General features: G+C 34.4%; 1 protein-coding gene across 1 annotated transcript in view; it reads left to right on the top strand.

The window, feature by feature from the left end:
* Vps50 (vacuolar protein sorting 50) overlaps window positions 1-9,673 on the top strand; it is a 244,468-nt gene that overhangs the window by 150,978 nt on the left and 83,817 nt on the right. The window lies entirely within an intron of this gene.

Here is a 9,673-nt window from a genome sequence, read left to right as displayed (position 1 = left end):
AGAGGGAAAAGCCGAATACAGATGTTCCCCTCGTTAAGAAATAATAATTTGTCAGTTTTTTTTGTCTTTCTTAGAATGAAGGCTTCATTGTTTCAATAGACATTAATTATAATATAATTCAAAGTTACCACAAAAATTATATAACTTTTTTCGTGGTAAGTTGGAATTATATTGTTATTATTGTCTACTGAATTTATAATTCCAAGTTAGAAAAAAATCATATTTGTCTAAATATCGCAAGTGTAGGTTATTATTATTACTTTTACTAGCTAAGCAACAAACCCTAGTTGGAAAATCAAGATGCTATAAGCCCAAGGGCTCCAATAGGGAAAAATAGCCCAGTGGAGAAAAGAAAAAAGGAAATAAATAAACGATATAAGAAGTAATGAAAATTTAAATAAAATATTTTAAAAACACTAACAGCATTAAAACAGATATTTGGTAAATAAACTATACAAGGATTTAGGTAAGCCTGTTCAACATAAAAACATTTGCTGCGAGTTTGAACTTTTGAAAATCTACTGATTCAACTACCCGATTAGAAAGATCATTCAACAACTTGGTCACAGCTGGAATAAAACTTCTAGAGTACTGTGTAGTATTGAGCCTCATGATGGAGAAGGACCTCGGTTAGATTTGGCCAGTCGTCTCTTAGCTTGTGCTTTTAATTAAATACTTCTTCATTCATCATCTCCTACTTCGCGCTTTTTAGTCCTCAGCCATGTAGGTCTGGGTCTTCCGACTCTTTTAGTGTCTTGTGGAGCCCAGCTGAACGTTTGGTGAACTAATCTCTCTAGGGGAGTGAGAAGAGCATGCCCAAACCATCTCCATCTACCCCTCATCATGATCTCATTCACATACGGCACTCGAGTTATTTAGCTTATAGTTTCCTTTTTAATCATGTCCTGCCATCTAGCTCCCAATATCCTTCTGAGGGCTTGTTCTCAAATCTACTAAATCTACTGGAGATTGTTTCATCGTCAGACCATGACTCGTGTCCATACAGTAACACCGATCTCACTACCCTGATATATAGTCTGATTTTTATATGTAATTTCAACCGATTTGATTTCCAAATTTTACTTTTTTCAATCTTTCACTCAACTAATTCTAAAGACCCTGTATTGGAGATCATAGTTCTTAAATACTTAATTGAGTTTACCTCATTAATCCTTTCTCCTTCCAATGATATTTCATCTTCAATTGCATACTCCGTTCCCATCATCTCTGTCTTTCTTCTATTTATCTTTAAGCCAACCTCTTGTGATATTTCATGCATTCTTGTTAGCAAGCATTGTAAATCATGTAGTGTTCTGCTAACAAGGACAGCATCATCCGTATACTCTAGGTCTGCTAAATTCCTATCACCAATCCAGTCCAACCTTTCTCCACCATCTACTGTTCTACGCATTACAAAATCCATGAGGGTGATAAACAACATAGGTGACAACACATTACCATGGAGTACTCCGCTGTTCACTGGAAAATCATTTGATAAGACTCCATCAACATTAACTTTGCACTTGCTATCTAATGAACAGACTTAATCAAATTTACATATTTAAGAGGAATTCCATAATGCAGGACTCTCAATAAAATTGGCCAGTGCACACTATCAAAGGCTTATTCATAGTCCACAAATGCTTTCAAAAGTGGATTTCTATATTCTACGCACTGCTGTACAACATATCTCAAAATGAAAATTTAGTCAGTGCAACTTCTACCTTTTCTAAATCCTGCTTGTTCATCTCTCAGCTTTTCATTAATCTTTCTCTCCAGTCTCTTTAGAATAAGTATAATATATATTTTCATCTCTAGAATAAGTATAATATATATTTTCATAACAACTGACGTAAATGTTATTCCTCTGTAATTATTGCAATCAGTCAGGTCTCCTTTTTTTGCCATTTTTACCAACACTCTTAACTCCCATTCACCAGGTTTTGCCTCTTCATGCCACATGATGCATATAAAATATAAGTTGTAAAATCTCTAAATGTATATACTGCTTCGCTGCTTCCTGTCACGCTCAGAAAGATATTGGATGGAGTAATACTAACGATTATTTTTATCGACCCCTTTTGGTTAGATAAGATAGTATTTCTTTATATTAGATAAATCTTGTCTCACAAACACAGCTACGTTAAAATTATAAGTTTGAAAGCCAACACAGTGAAGAAGCCACAAGTGAAACTAAGCTCAAGATGGTCTTCAGTGTCAAGTGGTTATTAAAAAAAAAAAAAAAAATAAAAAATAAAAGTGGTATTGCAGCTTATATTAACCTAGAATATATTACATTTTCATGAGGTAAAATCTTCGAAACTGATGTATCAAGATAAAAACTACTCAAGCAATAATACGGACCTGTAATTACTGGGACATTGCACAACACAAAGCAGATTTGCACTAATATAAATAAGGCAGTGGTTAAACCATGCCTAACATTAATCTTACTAATACTCAACTTTATAAGCTATTCCTACCATGGGTAGCTAGCTAGATGCCCTCATTCTTCTTCCATAGTTCCATATTCCCGTAAGACATAGCGGTTATCACCTCAGTCTGGTCAATCTCCTTATAGTCTATTGTCCAGTGCCCATCACACCACACCCCCTACTGTGATAGCAATTAATTTAAGACGTTATTCCCCACTCCTTATCTACTAAAACATCTCTTGGTAATCTGCTCCTTCCTGGAAATGATGATTTCTACGTCAACGCTGATGCTATCGCCTTCCGGAGGTAAATTATACAAGAAGGCGTTACTTTATTCCAGCTACGTCAGTTAATTTCTCGGGAGTTAACTGTAATGCAAGAACTAAGAGCTGTAAATGTTGTATAATTACAAATGCATAACTTCAGGCCCCAATTTTTTTTATTTGACATTTTTTTCGTAGCTGTAAAACATTAGTGCCATTTTCCATAGTTGTAAAACATCAGTTCAGTTATAAAATATCTCAAAACTTTCTCAGTACTATTAATTTTAAAATAGCGTCGCGTTATACACGAAGAAATAACAATGACGTAGCAAGTGTGTTTCAGTAAAACGATACATATTTATAGTATTTCGAGGGGGGTTTGGTCAGGTAGAAAAAAAAAATAGAAGATGGAGAAAATTAAGAAAATTCAAGTATAGGAAGGAAAGATGAAGAAATGACACAGAAAATTTTAACCAAATGTGTGACTGATATTGGAAAAGAAAGCATTTTACCCTAGAGTACGCCTAGATTGTTCATGAACGGCGCTAAGTCCACATGTAGGGTGTAGAGGGAAGAGAGAGCTATTTGGATATTTTAATTTGTGCCATATAACAAGGTGCTGTCCCTTGCCTCTGCCATTCATGAGTGGCCTGTAAACTAAATACTTGTTAACTATTTTTATCCATTACGTGTACCAGCTGAACTCGGTTGAGTCCCTTGTTAGGCTGGGAGGAACGTAGAGAGTAGAGGTCCCCTTTTTTGTTTTGTTTCATTTGTTGATGCGGGCTACCCCCCAAATTGGGGGAAGTGCCTTGGTATATGTATGTATGTACGTGTACAAATATGAGGAAATAAAAATACATACACATAGGCATACAAATCAAATAAAACTTGTAAAATAAGATATATTAGCGCACATCTACTGAAACAAATAACATTTACAAACCAAAATATTTGAACCCGAAGAAAAAGACGCGATTATTAACGGAACACCAAATAGCATAGCACTAACGGACTTATTGAACCCGCCAGACAAATACAAAAAATAAAAAGGAAATTAAAGCAAAGGGAAAATTAACATCAGAGCTTTTCAAAGAAATCCATGTAAGAACAATAGCAGGCAAACGACATTAAAAATATCCACAGGAATAAAAGAACACGGCGCCAACAATAACAAGACTATTATCAGCAACTGAAAGGTAAAACAATAGAGTCAATTTAATGAAACAATCAAAGGAAGTGTCAAGGTCATCACGGAGGGAGAAAACAAATAATCATACACAGGAGCTAATATATATAAATATATATATATATATAAATATATATATATAAATATATACATATATAAATATATATATACATATATAAATATATATATACATAAATATATATACATACAGTATATATATATATATATATATATATATATATAAATATATACATATATACATATATAAATATATATATACATAAATATATATACATATACAGTATATATATATATATATATATATATATATATATATATATATATATATATATATAAATATATACATATATAAATATATATACATATACAGTATATATATATATATATATAAATATATAAATATATATATACATTAAATAAATAAATATATATATATATATATATATATACATATACATATGTATATATATATATATATATATATATATATATATATATATATATATATATGCTCGTGTAACTCACGGGGAAGTTACTCGTCAACAATAAATACTTCAATGTACAGTCGGACACAGGCATCCCTGGTACACCTCGCTCCGAAAAAGTGTACCCTGTCACATCCTTACTTCGCAGCGAGTAACCTAACGGATAGTGCAGGGATATATAGTAGAGGTGGTGGGCGGGGCTAAACACAAGAACTTGCCGAGCAATAAGGGTGTGGCTGGATGCACTTCAGAGCAAGGTGTACCAGGAATTCCTGCGTTTAACTGTACCTAGAATCTTGATTCACAAAACTTAACAATATACAACGAGTCTTTGGTGGTAAAGATAAAAACTATTTCAATGCCTGGCACAGCATTTTCAAAAACGTTAAATTAACTAATCCTGTTTGAAAATAATATTTATAATTTCATATGTAATGGTACACTTAAAGTTGGAATACTGGTAGGCGAAATCGTTTATTTAAAGGCTTAAAGACCGTTCGTGAATGGCAGTAGCAAGGGACAGTGACATTACCCTATCATGCAGGACAATGCCCTAGAGACTGACCACATTACATATGATCAGCGCCCAAGCCCCCTCTCCACCCAAGCTAGGACCAAGGAGGGCCAGCCAATGGCTGCTGATGACTCATCAGATAGACCTATAGGCTCCCCCAAGGATGGTGAGGTTGCAACGACCAAAGGAATGAATAAGTTTGAGAAGGACACTAACCCCAGTCTGGCAATCATAAGGCAAGGACGCTACCACCAGGCCACAACAACCAGCAGATAAAGCATATAAGCGCTAGGCTCTAAAATATGAGTATAAAACAACTACATTAAATAAACTATCTTTCCCTGATCACATGCTTCCGAAAAACATCAATAATAACTGTCTATAATGATGCTTTTTAAAGCTTTATGCCTACTATCATTACTATTATCAATAATAGTAAAGCGACCCGATTGTTGATAAAATGTCCTAACTTTGTATATAAGTAAATCAGAAAATAAATAAATAAAGAGAAAGGTAAGCAAAATGAATGACGAAGACCGGCAAAATAACAACCATGAATAGTGGAGCAATACACGGCAAGATTGCATGACTACAATGTACACTTTCATGAAACCGGATGATTTTGAAATTCTCTCTCTCTCTCTCTCTCTCTCTCTCTCTCTCTCTCTCTCTCTCTCTCTCTCTCTCTCTCTCTCTAAGAGAACTCAATCCTCTTCCTCTAACCACATGCCAATCACGGTACGTCTCGCATAACCACAAGAATAAAAAGGGGAGTTGGGAAAATAAGAGAATGTGAACGAAGAACGCCGTTACTGTTGCCAACACATTTTAGAGAAAAGAAATGTATCGAGCATGTATCAAACTCAATACCAAAACCAATTAAATCCCGTATAAAACTCACAGCATGAAAAAAATTACTATTGTAATATATTTTACCTTTATCTCTAAATAAAGTTAGACGTAGCGTAATTTTCAATATCCTTTCAATGTCTTGGGTTAGAGTTCTCTTGCTTGGGGGTACATAATTATTTCCATTTCCTTCCCTCACTGAGCTATTTTCTCTACTGGGGCACTTAGAATTATAGCATCCTCTTTTCCAAAAAGGTTATAGCTTAGCTAATAATAATAATAATAATAATAATAATAATAATAATAAGTGCACTTTCTGCCTTGGGCCTGTCTCCATAATCCCTCTTTTCCATGATTTTCTGAGCTTTACAAGAAGTCTTCCTCCTCCTGCCTCTACCACATCTACTGTTTGTCATTATAGCTGTAATTTCTCTTGGCTCTTCATCACGCATCCAAATAATGTTAAACTTTTAGGTCTCAAGTTATTTCCTAGCCCTGCCCTTTTATCGTGTAATGCCCTTGTCATGCTTTCCATTGCCGTACAAAAATCCCTTGATTGTAGTCAGGAACGTCGTATGATTTACCTTGATATCAGCAATTCTATGACCGTGTTAATATGAGGGCCTTAAAATAGATGGGAGTACGTGTCGTAACCCTTTTCTTAACATCATTATTTAATTTTTAAGTAACAGATGCGGAGTAGTTGATGATGGGTCCCATAGTGACTATACGATTCTAATAGCTGGTGTTCCTCAGGGTAGTGTTCTCGGCCCATTGTATTTCCTATGCGTTCAGTTAATTCTTTATGTATGTTGCAAAAGATTTTTCATAATTCTGACCATCTTTCGATCTTCCTAGAATATACCATTCCTTACATATGGTAGTATTATCATCATCATCACCTCCTAAGCATATTGATGCAAAGGGTCTCGGTTAGATTTCTCCATTCGTCACCTCAAACTTCACGCATCATAGTCCTCAGCCGTTAAAGACCTGGATCTTCCAACTCTTCTAGTACCTTGTGGAGTTCAGTTGAAAGTTTGGCGAACTAATCTCTCTTGAAGAGTATGAAGTTAATCATGATCCATAGATTAGGTAAGAAGTTAATTCTAATAATTTCGCCTTCCATCATAAGGCTCAGGGGTACACCGAATTCTAGAAATTTTATTAATGCTGTATCTAGGGTATGGAATGATCTTCCTAATCAGAAGTTCAAAGTTATTGCAAAAGCTTTTCTGTGGAACAGGTTGTCATAAGACTCGTTTCAGTTTAAGTTTGATTTATCTATTAACATTGCCACTGATCTTACATTAAAAATTATATTTCTCATTTATAGTTTATTCGATCATTTTCAAATTCCTTTATGGAACTGGGCGATTTTCTCTTTTAGAGAATTAGGGCTTATACCCTTTAGCTTTTCCAATTAGGGTTACCACTTGGTTAACAACAACAATAATAATAATAATTGCACCTAATAAATTTATCCTTCATATGGCAAGATTTTTTCAAATACATTTTTTTCGGTCAACATTTTCAGCTACTTAAAAGTATTGAAAGTTTCATATACTTTTTATGTAAATGTCATAAATAATCATTGGTATTAAAAACAGATTATATATATATACTGTGCCAAATACTCTAAAACATATGTGAAAAGATCGTCACTTTAACTATACAAAATAAAGAAAATTAATAAATAAGTCAAATTCTAGACCACAATTATACTGCTTTAAATAAACATAGTATTACAAGTTCACTAATTACAAAGCCGATCGACAGCTGGACGTCACAGCGAACCCAGACTCCTGAAACTCGTCTGAACTAAAGTTGGATCAGTTACAGACCAATGAGCGAGTGATGGAGTTTCAAGTTTGTTGGAAATATCATCATTATTACTGTCATTATTTTAAAAAATGCAGTTCAAGTTCACTTTTCCATCATAGGTCGCTCATGAATGGCAGAGGTAAGGGACACTAACATTGCTCTAGACTGGTCACACACACAACACACTACACACAACACAACACAACACACACACACACATATATATATATATATATATATCTATATACACAGTATATATCTATATATATAATATATATACATAAGTATACATAATATATATATATATATATATATACACACAGTATATATATAATCTATATATATATATATATATGTGTGTGTGTGTGTGTGTGTGTGTGTGATCAGCGCGCAAGCTACGGCCAGTGAAGGCCAGGCAATGGCTGCTGAGGACTCAATACGTAGATCTAAGGCTCCCCCAAACCACGCATCCTTAGCTCACAAGGATGGGGAGGTTGCAGACACTACAAAAAATCCTTCAGAGCTTGAGCGGGTCTAGAAACCCCGTCCAGAAGATCGCTATGCAGGGACGTTCCCAAAAGGCTACCATACCTACGTGTTTTTATTTCTATGCATTTTTATCATTATTCTTTTTCAAGTTCCTTCCTACATACTGTATAACCTATCCAGAGAAACTACTTACGCCAGTTATTGGCCAACTTGTTTCCTTTCGTATAAAAGTATTTATATTATGAATAAAATTTAATTTATTTAAACACTTTTATAAATTTTAACAACCAATAAAGGAATTAATATATGACTCGCTCCCCTGACAATTTGAGACAGATTTTCCTGGAAGGAATCTCTGCCGCTCGCTATTGTACTTTAAACTGAGCACCATAATGAGCTCAAGTGACAGTGACAGGTCACAATGAGCACACACTGGCTCACCACTTCCTTCTAAAATATAATTGTGTTAGAAAAATGTGTCCAACACGCAAACAATTTGAAACGATTTCAGCCCTTCTCTAACACTGGAAAGATGAAGGCCAAAAATCAATTATTTTAAATTGTCTTACCATTTTTATTGTTGTCAGGATTGGAGATCACTTATTTAGCCATTTCCTCTTGTTATATGACCTTAAAGGTCGTTTAATGTCTGAGTGGGAAGTTCGTCTTTTTGATAAAACTACATTCAGCTGCATTTTGTATATATTTATCAACCTCCTCCTTACCCCGAATCCCAAAATGAGCCGTGTTAAACTTTTTTTCGCGAAGATATGCGCTGAAAATTATCAAAGATTTTATTACGCTTTTGAAGTCCGAGAGTATAATACAAAACCGTTCTTTGATGAAAGAAATACAAGGTTCAAAAGCTTTCATACCAGCTGTTTATTTGAAAGCAGAATCTGGTAATGTAACCTCATTTCCTTCATCATCATGCACAGCACCTAATTCCTTCTTCAGATTTGGAGCAGTCTGTAAAGAACTTTATTTTTTCTATCACGCTTCAGAAACTTAGCCTTAACCTCCTCCTATTTTTCTTTTTCAAACGTGTTTTGAACAACACTGAGGTTCAGGTATTTGCTTTTTATGTTACTGATGTCTTCTAAACAGCTTTGAGGTTCAGGTATGAACAATGAAGTAGTGTTTTACTGATGTCTTCTAAACAGCTTTGAGGTTCAGGTATGAACCATGAAGTAGTGTTTTACTGATGTCTTCTAAACAGCTTTGAGGTTCAGGTATGAACCATGAAGTAGTGGATGGAGGTTTCATCTCTTCAATTTTCCCGAGTCCAAATTCTTCGCTTAAACCAACGCTGCCAACAATTCTTGGTATGCAGCAAAACTCTTTTAGCTTTTGTTGGAATTATTAAGTGAATTCAAATACAAATGAATTTAACGCAAAGGATGACTGATGGGCATTGGAGTAGATGTCTGTTATATAATATAGTGCGTATATTGCGTTATTAACGGTTAATTGATAAAGGAAATTAAGTACTGGGATTTTAGGATTTTCATAGAAGGCAAAAATTCTTTAAAGGAAACAGAAAATCGAACACTCAAACTCAAAGAGAGAGAGAGAGAGAGAGAGAGAGAGAGAGAGAGAGAGAG

Source organism: Palaemon carinicauda, chromosome 15 (assembly GCF_036898095.1).
Source record: "Palaemon carinicauda isolate YSFRI2023 chromosome 15, ASM3689809v2, whole genome shotgun sequence".
Taxonomy (NCBI): domain Eukaryota; kingdom Metazoa; phylum Arthropoda; class Malacostraca; order Decapoda; family Palaemonidae; genus Palaemon; species Palaemon carinicauda.
This window is presented reverse-complemented; position numbering and strand designations above follow the sequence as displayed.